We start from the raw sequence: 13,945 nt of genomic DNA, 5'->3' as shown, positions 1-13,945 counted from the left end.
TCCTTCCTTCCTTCCTTCCTTCCTTCCTTCCTTCCTTCCTTCCTTCCCTCCCTCCCTCCCTCCCTCCCTCCTTCCTTCCTTCCCTCCCCTCCCTCCTTCCCTCTTCCTTCCTTCCTTCCTTCCTTCCTTCCTTCCTTCCTTCCTTCCTCTCTTCCTCTCTCTCTCTTTTTCTTTCTTTCTTTTTTTTTGTTAACACAGAAGCTCATGTAGCTGAGGGTTACCTTAAACTTCTGATCCTTCTGTCTCTTTGTTCCCAGTGCTGGGTCTGCCCAGTCTTAGCAGTGTTAAGGATCAAGGCCAGGGCCATGTTCATGCCAGGCAACATCAGAGCTACCACAGGGCCATCACAGGACTACATCCCCAGATCTCTTTATTTTTCTTTTGCTGTTTGTGTAAAGTGAATGTGTTCACATAAGAATCCACATTTAGTCATGCGGTAGTGGCACCTGCTTTTAGTCCCAGCACTTGGGAGACAGAGGCAGGCGGATCTCTGAGTTCAGGGCCAGCCTGGTCTACAGAGTAAGTTCTAGGATGGCCAGGGCTACAAAGAGAGACCCTGTCTTGATAAACAAAACAAAAAAGTACACCACTTTTTAAATAATAATTCAAGTTTATGTTAAGTCCCTTCTTTAAATATATTTAGCTTCTAGCTTAAAAATGTTCTTATTGCTCTGTTCATGTGAAAGAAAATTCTTCTTTCATCCTGTTTTATTCAGTGCTCCACCTAAAGTACTTATATATAGCAACCAGTATTTATATAGTACTTTGCTATTTAAAAATGATTTTACATGTCTTTCCTCATATACATCTTGGTAGTGTTCTTCTGCACTGGGAATGGGTATAGTTCACAATAATGTGACTCCCATTTTACAGAGGAGAAAACTGAAACTACAAAAAGGTCGGTGTGTGTGTGTGTGAAGCTAAAGGAGGAGAGCTACTCGTGGGTATTGATTTTTCAGATTTGAATCACAAAGCCCCACAGCCCACTGAATAATAAACTGAGTGTAAAATGTGGTAGAAACTAAGAGAAGTACATTCAACTTCTAAAGAGATTTAAACTAAAATTTTGAACTTTTTGGAAAGGTGAATTCTCCATACATGTGAGGGGCAGAGGTCGGCGGGTGTCCTTCTCAATCATTCTCCACCTTAATATTAAGTCTTCTTATTCCTAGTATAACTTAGTATCACTCTGTCACCTTGGTATTTTTATTTAGATTAGTGTGTTTGTGTGTATATGTGTGAGTGCAGGTGTATGTGTGTGTGCCATCATGTATGTGTGGAGTTGAAAAGGACAACTTAGGGGAGTCAGTTTTTTTCTTCCATTGTGGGTTCTGGGTTCTGGAGATGGAGCTCAGTTGGCAGGCTTGCTCAGCAAGCGTGTTTACCAGCTGAGCCTTGTTTCTTTTTAAAAGTGACTCTGCTAGCTAAGCTTAGTTCTTTCCATGCATTTTAACATTACTCTGAGAAGTCACTCATGATTGATAGAGCCTCCCTTTCAATTCTCTCTCTCTCTCTGACTTTATCAAGAGACTGATTGCCCTGGTGTCTCTCCTCTCTTCGTTAACACCCTTGATAGTGAAGTGCAGTGTCTCTCAGTTGATGCACTCTTTACATTCAGGAATCTCTTGAAGTAGGAGAGAAAGGGATGCTAGCTATGGAGTCCTTTTTTCTCATCTACAAATGCAGTAGAAAATTCCCTCCACTTTTACAGGCTTGGCAGTTGAATTCGTATAGTTATGTACTAAACAAATTCGGTTAAAGATTAATCTGCTCGCTGGTCGAGGTGGCACATGCCTATGATCTCAGCATTGCAGGAGGCAGAGGCAGGCATATCTCTGTGAGTTTGAGGCCTGCCTGGTCTATAAATCAAGTCCAGGACAGCCAAGGCTATACAGAGAAACCCTGTCTCAACCCCCCCCCCCAAAAAAAAAGGTTAATCTGCTCAAAATTTGCTGTGAAGTCAAACAACTTTCTGTTTTGTATGTTTTTGTTTGTTTGTTTGTTTGTTTTTATTGTTGTTGTTTTTCCTTTGAGAAAGGGTCTTACACTGTAATTAGGCTAGCCTCAAATTCAGTGTGTAGCCCAAATTGGCTTTGAGATCATGGCAATACTCCTGTGTTCTTCCCTAAGTTCTGAGATTATGCATGTGAACTGCTTCATCTTGCCTGTTCTGTCAGAGAACCATCACTTTGAACCAAAACTAGGACTCTTTAATTGGCCTAAGAACTGGTAGCAGCCAGTTGACAGAGTTACAGTTTGTCTCTATGATCTGAAGGACTCTTAAAGTATATAAAAGATTTTCAAACTGTAGAACTGAAGCTACTAGTTACTAAGCAACCTACGTTGCCACCACATCACCATTCAAGTGAATGAAGATTTGGTTGTGGTAACATGATAAGCACTATCTGGACAGTTGCTCCTTCTCCCCTTTTTGGTTTTGGTTATGGCCACTGGGACAACTATAGTTTATCATCTTGGCACATTAGAGGGAATAATTATATAATATTTAGGGACAGGTTTTCACTTTTTACAAGGTCACAGTAGACATTTTGTATTATAGGTCATGGTACTTTGATAATGCTTTTGATTTAGAGACCTTTTCTGATACTCTTGCTGAGATCACAGGTGCTCAGCTCAAGATAGCAAACTCTGGAAGGCCATTAATAATATTTAAAATAGACTGGGCTAGTTCAAAGGCTAGACCAACTCTGATAAAAGCTTTGAAAACTGGGATAGACTAACCCGGTCTGTGTCTTTTTTCTTAATTAAATTTTTTCTTTTGCTTTTTTGTTTGTTTTTTGTTTTTGAGACAGGTTTTCTCTGCATAGCCTTGGCTGTTCTGGAACTCACTATGATGACCAGGCTGGCCTTGAACTCAGAGATTCACCTGTCTCTGCATCCTGAGTGCTGGGACTAAAGGCATGTGCCACCCACTGCCCTGCTTAATTAAAAACATTTTTAAAAGATTTATTTTTTGGGGTCTGCAGAGATGGCTCAGTAGTTAAGAGTACTGGCTGATCTTTCAGGGGACTCAGGTTTGATCCCCAGCACTCACATGGCAGTTCAAAACTGGCTGTCCCAGGGGTCTGCCATCCTCTTCTGGCCTCTGTGTTCCGGGCATGTATGTGATGCACCAACATACATGCAGAAAAGATACTTATATACATAAAATAAAATAATGAAGTTAGTTTTTTTTTTTTTTTTCAGTGTATGAGTGTACACATTCTGTTGTATGTCTGCATCCCACACATGTGCAGTTCCCACAGAGGTCAGAAGCGGCTTCTGATCCCCTGGAACTGGAGTTATGGATGGTTATGAGCCACCCGATGGGGGTGCTGGGAACCAAACTTAGGTCCTCTGAAAGATCAGCAAGTGCTTTTAACCACTAAGCCATCTCTCCAGCCCTAAATTTATTTTTAAAATTAGCATACAATCCCAGCACTGAGGAGGCAGAGGCAGGTGGATCTCTCAGTTCGAGACCAGCCTGGTCTACAGAGTGAGTTCCAGGACAGCCGGAGCTACACAGAGAAACCCTGTCTTGAAAAAAACAAAAATAAGTAAATAAATAAGCAAGCATAAAGTATTAGCTATCATAATTGCTTTTTTTTGACTTAAAATAAATTTATAATGCAATTTTAAAGTGTGTTTCAATTGATTCTCTACTCCCATGTTCTCTTCTGTCCTCCTCCCCTCCCCTGGCCCCTCTTGAATCCCTCTCTTCTGCTCTCATGTCACAGGTGTTCTTTTGAATACCACCCCTTCCTTGGCACCTCTTTTCACCCTCTCTTAGTCACCTTTCTAGGGTTTTTGAGCCTTTACCCTTGTTTATACCCATATATACGTGAGGGAGAACATGTGGTTGTCTTTCTGATTTTGGGTTACTTTGCTTAATATATTTTCCAGCTCATTCCATTTTCCTGTAAATTTCATTTTTCTTTACAGCTGAGTAAAATTTCATTGTATATTGTTTTAGTTACTTTTCTATTGCTGTGAAGAGATACCATGACCAAGGCAACTTATTGAAGAAAACATTTAGTTGGAGGCTTGCTTATAGTTTCAGGGGGTAAGTCCATGACCCTCATGGCAGGGAGCGTAGTGACAGGTAGGTGGGCACAGCACTGGAGCAGTAGTTGAGAGCCTACATTGTGACCCACAGGCAGGAGGCAGAATAGGGTCTGGGGAGGAAGGAAGGGAGAGAGAGACAGAGAGATGGGCCTGTCTGTCTGAGCTTTTTGAAACCTCAAAGTCCATCCCCAGTAACATACCTTTTCCAACAAGGTCACCCCTTCTAATCCTTCCTAAATACTTCTACCAACTAGGGAATAAACATTGAAATTTATGAGCCTATAATGGCCATCTTCATTCAAACTACTATATATCCATCACATTTACACATTTTTTTTATTGCATATGTGTGTATTTGTCTGCCACAGCACCCAAGTGGTGGTCAGAGGACAGATTTGGGGAGTTGGTTCTTTCCTTCCACCATGTAGGTCCTGGGAATTGAACTCAGGTCATTAGGCTTAATGGCAGGGACCTTACCTAACCTGCTGAGCTGTTTTGCAGGCACCTTACCATATTTTCATTATCTGTTCATCTGTTGTTGGGCATCTAGGCTGGTTCCATTTCCTTGCTATTGTGAATAGGGCAGCAGTAAACATGGCTATCCCAAGTATCTTTGTAGTAGGTTAAAAATAGACTGAATGAATTTCAATAAATAAATTAAGATTTGGTATGCTACATTCAGTGTCCTCGAGTCCTCAGTGAAGAAGGTGGTAATCTAATGATATAATCCTTGGAAGCCTTGTTTTAGCACATACATAAAGAAACCTTTGTTTTCTTTATATATACTTATAAGAAATGTATGTCTTGATAATCCAGTTTGTTTACTAAGGGTAAATACCACCTGTCTTGGTAGCCTCACGGTTATGGACTTGTGTGGTTTAAGTTCAGATAGAGATTTGTAGTTTGAACACATTTCAGATTTGGACCCTCAGAGTAATCTCAGACTCGAATTCTCGAATTCAACTTGTGTAGCCTCTGCTGTCTTTTTTTTTTTTTTTTTTTTTTGATACAGGTCTTACTATGTAGCCCATTGCCACCTTAAACTTGGAATCCTTTTGCCTCTGCCTCCTAAGTGCTGGAATTTCAAGCATGTGCTACCATGCCTAGCTATCTCTGTCATTCTAGAACTGCTTCAAAAAAAGATTAGGACCATTTATATTCAGTGACTGATGGAAGAAGACTGAGATGAATGTGTGTTCAGATCATGCTAATTTATATATAAAAATAAGAATTGTCTTTTAGTCTCTTTTCTTTCATTCCAGTTAATAGTGTATTCTTCCATCTGTAAAGTGACTTACCTACGTCTCACCCCAAGTATTGACTCACCTGCTTAGTGTCTGATGAATGGCAGTAAGGGATTTGACTCTTTTAAGATTGTGTTTGTAGAACTGTCATCATACTGCATCATTTCAATAGTACGCCCTGTCACACTGTCAATATGATGCATCAGGCTATGTTGGGCACTTGGCCCCTTGCCCTGTGAGTATTAATTACTCCCAAGTTTCCATGCCTCTGTATACCTCAGTCAGGTTTGAACACTGAATTTTTCCCTCCTATTTTGAAGTGCACATGGAATTGATGCTCATTGTATTTACTCCCTGGCCAAATATCTTTCTTCTTTTTATTCATATTTTCTCCCTCCTCACCCATCCTCCTTTCTCTTCCCCCACCCTTTGTATCTCTCTCTTTCTCTCTCTCTGGCTATTTAGCTCTCTGTGTGTGTGTGTGAGAGAGAGAGAGACAGACAGACAGACAGACAGACAGACATTTGGATTATTTTCAAGTTGCTATAAACATTTGCAGAGTTTCACTGTATGATAGCCTAGGCTGACCTTGAACTTGCTATCTTCCTAACTCAGCCTCTTGAGTTCTAGGATTATAGATGTGTTCCACCTTGCCTGGCCCAAGACAGATTTTATAGTGTGTAACATTGACCCTTTGAGAATTCCATAAGGTCTGATATAGGCATATAATTTCACCATAATGAAGATAAAGAACTCTGTTACTACCCTCACAATTCCATCTTTCCTCCTTAGAGGGTTCATAAACCACAAGGATCTTAGAGTACACACCAATAGATACAGCCTTTCTTGAAGCAGGGTTCTAAGAAACTTCTTGTTTTTGGTTTTTCGAGATAGGGCTTCTCTGTAGACCAGGCTGGCCTCGAACTCAGATCTATCTGCCTCTGCCTCCAGAGTGCTTGGAGTAAAGGTGTGTGCTACCATTGTCAAGCTGATTCTAATAAACATTATTTAAAAATCTGAGAACAGGGGCTGGAGAGACGGCTCAGAGGTTAAGAGCACTGGCTGTTCTTCCAAAGGTCCTGAGTTCAATTCCCAGCAACCACATTTTGGCTCACAACCATCTATAATGAGACTTGGTGCCCTCTGCTGGTGTGCAGGTGTACATGCAGACAGAACATTGTATACATAATAAATAAATCTTTTAAAAAAAAATCTGAGAACAGAGAAACTTAAACACTACTGAACATTTTATGGCTTTAAGGAAGAGTCTTGAGGAGTCCACACTCATTCCTCTTTGTCCTATGTTAAATTCAAAAAATTGAAAGAGAATTTGATATTTGAGTAAACTATTGAAATTGTGATTGCTTTCACTTCAATGTGTATTTCTTAGAGATACTTACAACTTGCAAATGGAATGATATGTCTATAATATTGGGACAGGGCTGAGGGACTTACAAAGGAAACAAGATTTTCATGAATTAATTATTTGAGGTTTATCAGACCATTCTATTTTTGAATTGTAAGTATCCCAAATAAAAAGCCTTAAAAAAAAATTATGGGTTGGCAAGATGGTCCAGTATGTACAGGTGCTTGCTGCCAAGAAAGCGTCAGGAACCCACATGTGCCCAGCTGGCTCCCACAAGTTGTTCCCTGAACTCCACTCACATGCTGTGGCACATGAGAGTGCACGTACATAAATAAATAGGAAAATATTAAATCTGTAAGGATTGTGAATAAAGGCGCTAATTAGGTGTAGTGTGTAGACTGCTGCAAGGCTTGATTGCAAAGCACAAGAATGAGGTTTTTTTGCTATATTTTTATACCTGTTTTGTTCACTGCTCTCCTTGCCAGAGCCTTATGTATGCTTTGCAAGTTCTCTACCACTAAGCTGTGTTCACTTGGTTTTGTTGGGACTGGAGAGATGGCTCAGCCATTGAGAGTGCTGGTTGCTCTTCTGGAGGACCTAGGTTCAATTCCAAGCACCCATATGGAGGCTCACAACTGTCTGTAACTCATAACAAAACATTCATACATAAAATAAAAATAAGTAATATTAAGAAAAAGATTTCTTGGCCTCATAACAACCAGTAGTCCATGGTCCATTGTGAAAGAAACTTGAAAATCTTAAAACAATCACTACCCAATTCAGAAAATGTTGGCTGTGTGATAGACTTTCTGCACAGGCACTGCCTCCTGAAAGGAAAGGTGGAAGGCATCCATGCCAAGAGTGGGCAAATGGTGGGCTTGTCTCAGGGAATGGAGCTGACATTTGGCTCATTCAGATGGAGATTGGGTTGGCTGGCTTCTTGTGCTCTTTGAGGTTAAGAAAAAGAAAATCTGCTTTTCAAACTGAATGGATTTTACAGTGAGATGTTTAGTTTATGAGCTGTGCTGTATTTATGTGTAGCTATTTCATGTGAATCAATTATTTTTTTAATTTTAGCTTTTTTGGCAACCTTTAAAAAAAAAAGTTGGTGGCAAGCTAGGTCCTCCAGAAGAGCAGCCAGCACTCTCAATGGCTGAGCCATCTCTCCAGTCCCAAGAAAACCAAGTGAACACAGCTTGGTGGTAGAGCACTTACAAAGCATATGTAAGGCCCTGGTGGCATAGTATGAGGTAGGATTTTAATATGCTCAGACTGTTTGGGTCCTGTGGACAAAGTTTCAGTTTCATGAGTTGCTTCATATCAGTTTTCTTCCCCACACTGAGACTGCTACCCATGACATGAGAAACAAGGGCAGAACGACTCACCTCACTATAAATCACTCAGGGTAACAGACAGTGATTGTGGAGAGTGGGCTGGCTGCAGTCCACCTGATAAAGAATTCCTGCAGCTTCATCAGTGTGTGGTAGGCAGAAGCTGGACAGTGGGAGTGCTTCAGAGATACCGACAGGCCATGACTACCAGTGCAGCAGCTTTCAGTAGGCATGGAGACTGTCCTGCTTCAGCACCGTGCTGTTGCCATTTCATGACAGGATCACCAAGGCTCCAAGTGTTTTGGTTTTGACTGGCTTTTCTATATTGCACTGACTGGAATTCCTAGACTCAGGAGATCCTCCCACCTCAGTTTCCTGAATAACCTGGACTGTAGGCACACATCCTTGCACCTGGCTGAAGGCCTTTTAAATAGGGAAAACTTGGACATACAATGAATTTCATCTTTCTGTCCAGTATTATATATTATTATAATAAGGGTTTTTTGTAATATTTTTCAGTTTTGCCTCTATAATGTACTCCTGTATTTGGATTATTAAAAGTCTGTTTTTTTCTTCCTGAGACAGGGTCTTACTATGTAGAAATCTTACTTACTGCTTCTGCCTCCTGAGTGCTGGGATTAAAGGTATGCACCATCATGGTCAGCCAATCTCTTTCTTCTTTTTTTTAAATTTTTTTTAAATTTTTATTAATTACACTTTATTCATTTTGTATCCCCCCATAAGCCCCTCCTTCCTCCCCTTTCTGCATGCATGCCACTCCCCAAGTCCACTGATAGGGGAGGTTCTCCTCTCCTTTCTGATCTTAGTCTATCAGTTCTCATCAAAAGTGGCTGCATTGTCCTCTACCGTGGCCTGGTAAGGCTGCTCCCCCCTCGGGGAGGTGATCAAAGAGCAGGCCAATCAGATTATGTCAGAGGCAGTCCCTCTTTCCATTACTATGGAACCCACTTGGACACTGAACTGCCATGGGCTACATCTGTGCAGGGGTTCTAGGTTATCTCCACGAATAGTCCTTGGTTGGAGTATGAGTCTCTGGGAAGTTCCCTGTGTTCAAATTATCTTGTTCTGTTGCTCTGCTTGTGGAGTTCCCGTCCCCTCCAGCTCTTACTATTTCCCACTTCTTACATAAAATTCCATTCACTCTGCCCATCAGTTGTCCATCAGGCTCAGCATCTGCTTTGACAGTCTATACTGCAGAGGCTTTCAGAGGCCCTCTGTGGCAGGTTCCAAGGTTGTTTCCTGTTTTCTTCTGGCTTTCAGAGGCCCTCTGTAGCAGGTTCCAAGGTTGTTTCCTATTTTCTTTTTCTTCTGATGTCCATCCTCTTTGCCTTTCAGGATGGGGATTGAACATTTTAGTTAGGGTCCTCTCTTTTGCTTAGTTTGTTTAGATGTACAGATTTTAGTGGGTTTATTCTATGTTGTATGTTTATATGAGTGAGTATATACCATGCGTGTCTTTTTGCTTCTGGGACAACTCACTCAGGATGATCCTTTCCAGGTCCCACCATTTACCTGCAAATTTCATGATTTCCTTATTTTTCATTGCTGAGTAATACTCCATTGTATAGATGTACCACAGTTTCTGCATCCATTCCTCAGTTGAGGGGCATCTGAAACAATCTCTTTCTTCTTTGAAACAAGGTTTTGTTGTGTGGCCCAGGATAGCCTTGAACTCTTGGTCCCCCTGCTCAAACCTGTATTGGAATTCTGCCACACCAGCTTTGAATGATCTTTGATTCCTCCCCACCCACTGTGTACAGAGATTGAATTTAGGCCTTGTGCATATTGGAACACTTACCACTGTTATATCCATAGTCCTTTTTTCTTTTTCTTTTTCCTTTCCTTTTCTTTTTCTCTTTCCTTTCTTCCTTCCTTCCTTCCCCCCCCCCCTTTTTTTTTTCTTTCAAGATAGGATTTCTTGGTGTAGCCCTGGCTTTCCTGGAAAGCCTGGACTTTGTAAACTAGGCTGGCTTTGGACTCAGGGATTAAAGGCTTGCGCCAACATTCCCAGCTTCTTTTTTTTACTGTTTAAATTTTGAGACATGGTCTTGTTAAGTTTCCCATGCTGCCCTTGAAGTCGTTCTGTAGCCTATGCAGGGCTAGAACTTCCAAACTTCCAATCTTCCTCTCTCTTCCTCCCATGTACCTAGGGTTACAGGCCTGCACTAGCAAGCCAGGCCTAAAGGATCATTAATTAAATTCTTGTACATAATTTAAAACAAGTTGTGTATATGAGTGTTTCTTCTGAATGTATGTCTGCACACCACAGTGTGGTGCTTTTGGAGGCTAGATAAGGGTGATGGATCGCATGGAGCAAGAACTACAGACAGTTAAGAGCCACCATGTGAGTGGTGCTGGGTATTGAACCCAGGTCTTCTGGAAGAGCAGTCAGTGCTCTTAAGTGCTGAGCCAACTCTTCAACCTAGAAATGCTTTTTATAAAACAAGTCTTAGGGCTAGTTAGATGGCACAGCAGGTAAAGGTGTTAACAGCTTAGATGGAAAGAAAGAACTCTCACATGTTGTTCTCTGACTTCTACATGTGTGCTGTTATATGCATCTCCCCACACAAATACAAATCATGTAATTTAAAAATCAAAAACAGAACAAGATAAAATTTAGATTTCTGCTTCATACTTTTTTCCGTTTATTTTTGTGAAGATAGTATCTTGTTATGTAGCCTAGAACTTGTGATCCCCCTGCCTCAGCCTACCAAGTGTTGGTTACAGGTGGCTATTTCCTACTTCTTTTATGTTATGGTGTACATAGAAAATAACATTTTTTAAGTGGTATTGGGGATTGAACGTAAGGCCTTACGAATGTTACATGAGCACTCTTTTACTGAACTACAACCTCAGGCCTCCTTTTCCATTTCCTTTTATCTTAAGACAGGGTCACTAAGTTACTTAGGTTAGCCTAGAACCCACTTTGTACCATAGGCAAATCTTGAACCTGCAGTCTTTTATCTCAGCCTCCCAAGTAGCTGGGATTATAGCTCTATGTCATCAAGACTAACTCAGAAAATGACATTTGAATTGTCCCTTTGATACACTGGGGATTTGGAAGTTGTTTATTACATTTTTTTCTTATTAAATATTTTATTTAATATTTATATATGTGTATCATGTGTTTTGACCCATTCCTCATGTACTTTACTCCAGTTTCTCCATGCCTTACCCACTTTTCCTTCACAATTTTATGTGATCGCTCTCTTTTATAGATTAATACTCACTGAGTCCATTTGATTCCGCTTGTGTATGCATGAGTGTATCTACTGGAGCATATCCCTGAAGAAAATTGGTTCTTCCCTCTCAGTATCTATCAACTGCCAATGGCATGTCGGCTATTGGTGGGATTTCATGAGCATCCACTTCCCCATCTTGTGCAAATCTTGTGCATGTAATCCCAACCATTGTGAGATTATGAATGGAAGGTAGCCCAGATAAGGATGGTTAAGGTGGATGGCATTGTATGTGGGCTGGGAAATGGATGGTGGGATTACTGAGACAGCATGGGTAAAATATCTGCCTAGCCCAAGATAAATAAGGCAATTATGAAATTTAATTTTATAATTAATTAATTGTCTTATTAATTGTGATAGGGGGTTTAATACTACCGCCACAATAATTATAGGGCTAATAATAAACATTAGATAGCCCAACACCTTTTAATTTACAACAATTGTGGATTTTTTTTCTCTCTCTCTTTTTTTTTTTGGCAAAGTCTTCCTGCACAGCCCAGGCTGCTCTCAAACATGAGATCCTTCCTGCCTCTGTCTCCTGAGTGCTAGGATTATAGTTACAGTGGTTGGTTTTTCCCACGACACTGTAGTATCAGTGGGCAAGTGGCATGTCTTGCCAGGCTAGTCATTAGTGTATCTCAAAGGGTTTACAGTTGACTGATACTGATTATGACCAGTCACCACCATCTCCAATCACTGCTTATCATGCATAGAATCTTTCTATCACTATGAAAACTAGCCCAACTATCCTGGAACTCACAGAGATCCGTCTGTTTCTGCCTCTGCCTCCCCAGTGCTGAGATCAAAGGCAAGTTCCACTTGGCTCCACTGCCGTGGTTAATTTTGATTGTCAGCTGGATCGGATTCAGTAGCACCTAAGATACCATGTGTCCTGGGTCTATTTCTTTCTCTTCCCCCATCTCAGTATTATGATCAGTATTGTGATCCTGTTTTGAGAGACCCTGGCTGACTTTGAACTTTGACATGCAACCAGGATGACCTAGAACTGCTTATCCTTTTGCCTCCTCCTCCCAAGTGCTGGGTTACAGGCATACACTGCCATGTCTGTCTTTTCATTCTAATTTTAATTTATTCTATTTCAGTGATCAATGATATCATATACTTTTTAGTGTATTTATTCATCATTTAGAGGGAATATGAGTATGTATATGTGTGTTGTCTCTTTCAGGTCTTTTTCACATAAAATACTTAAATCTTTTAATTGTTTTATTTTCTTTCTTTCTTTCTTTTTATTTTATTTATTTATTTATTTATTTATTTATTTATTTTTGCATTCTTTGTATATATGTGGAGGCCAGAAGGCAGCCTCAAATGCTGTTCCTGAGGTGCCATTGGTCTTTTTATCTTTTTTTTAAGTTGGTCTATCTCTCTGGTCTGGTGTTCACTGAGTAACTAGGCAAGCAAGCTGCAAAGATCCACCTTGTCTCTACCCCTTCCCAGCACTGGGATCATAAGCATGCAGCTGTGTCTGTGTGCATGCGTGTGTGTACATATTGGCTGGTCAGCAAGCACTGTACATGGCTCTTAAATTGTGAATTCTGGGGATTGAACTGAGATTCTCATACTTACAAGGCTAGCTCTTTACTGACTGAGCTTAATATTTTCTGGGTATGAGTCCTTTGTCAGATATGTTACAAATATTTTCTCCCAGTATGTGCCTTATATTTTCATGTTCTTATAGTTTTTGTTGTTTTAATAAACACTATTTTGGAATGATTTTAGGCTTAAAAAAACATTATAAAGACATGATAGAGTTGGACATGGTAGTGAATGCCTATAATCTCAGCACTCAGGGAGGCAGAGGCAGGAGGATCTCTGTGAGTTTGAGGCCAGCCTGGTCTACAAAGTGGAACCCTGTCTCGAAAAAAAAAAAAAGTCAGAAAGTTCTTGCATACCTACCTCAGCTGGCTCCCACTGTTGTTTGTATAAACATGATATATTTCTCTAAACGAGAAACCTGTTGTTTTTGTTGATGTTCTGAATAAACCTTCCCTCATTATGATTTCTAATCAGTTTGTAATTATATTAGTAAGGCTGTTTCTAATAGTTAGCTGGCTGCTGGCCCATGTCTATAAACTCCTGGGCTTTGTTTACTTTTGTTTTGTAGCAGGGTTACTGTTACTGTGCAGCCTTGGCTGACCTAGAACTCACCTTGTAGACCAGGCTGGCCTCAAACTAGGGTCCATCTTTCTGCCTTAGATATCTGGGTGCTGCAGGCATTCCAGGCATAAGTCACCATTCTGGTTAAATCCTGGATTTTTCCAGTTAGATATTAGCATCGATTAGCTGTGATATCTTTTTAAATTTTTCTCTAAAGTTTTAAATTCCGATGATGATCATGAATTTGCATGCTTTTTCACATGTATGCTTTGTGTATGTATATCTATGAGTATATGTGTATATGTGTGCACATTTGTACAGGGGCCAGAAGAGGATATTGGCTCATGTTGTATGTGACTATCTCTAAGCCAAACAACTGCCATCTTGGCAAATTCAGCTGTGGGTGTCTTGCAAAAGATCATCCCAGCTGGGCTTGTTGACTACTTACTTCCCATCAGAAAAGGGCAGAGAGGGTCATTAGACCCTCACTTGAGTTAGCATCCATTTGCTTCATACCACCTGCTGTATACAACTCTGCCCTAACTACACATGGCTGCT

At 40.6% G+C, this 13,945-nt stretch overlaps 1 protein-coding gene across 4 annotated transcripts in view; it reads left to right on the top strand.

Annotated features, from left to right (window-relative positions):
• Ppp1r12b (protein phosphatase 1 regulatory subunit 12B) overlaps window positions 1-13,945 on the top strand; it is a 213,103-nt gene that overhangs the window by 1,326 nt on the left and 197,832 nt on the right. The window lies entirely within an intron of this gene.

The sequence above is a fragment of the Psammomys obesus genome, unplaced genomic scaffold, assembly GCF_907164565.1.
Source record: "Psammomys obesus unplaced genomic scaffold, mPsaObe1.curated_primary_1811, whole genome shotgun sequence".
NCBI lineage: Eukaryota > Metazoa > Chordata > Mammalia > Rodentia > Muridae > Psammomys > Psammomys obesus.
Note: the sequence above shows the minus strand (reverse complement) of the source record. Positions and strands in the feature narration are given on the sequence as shown.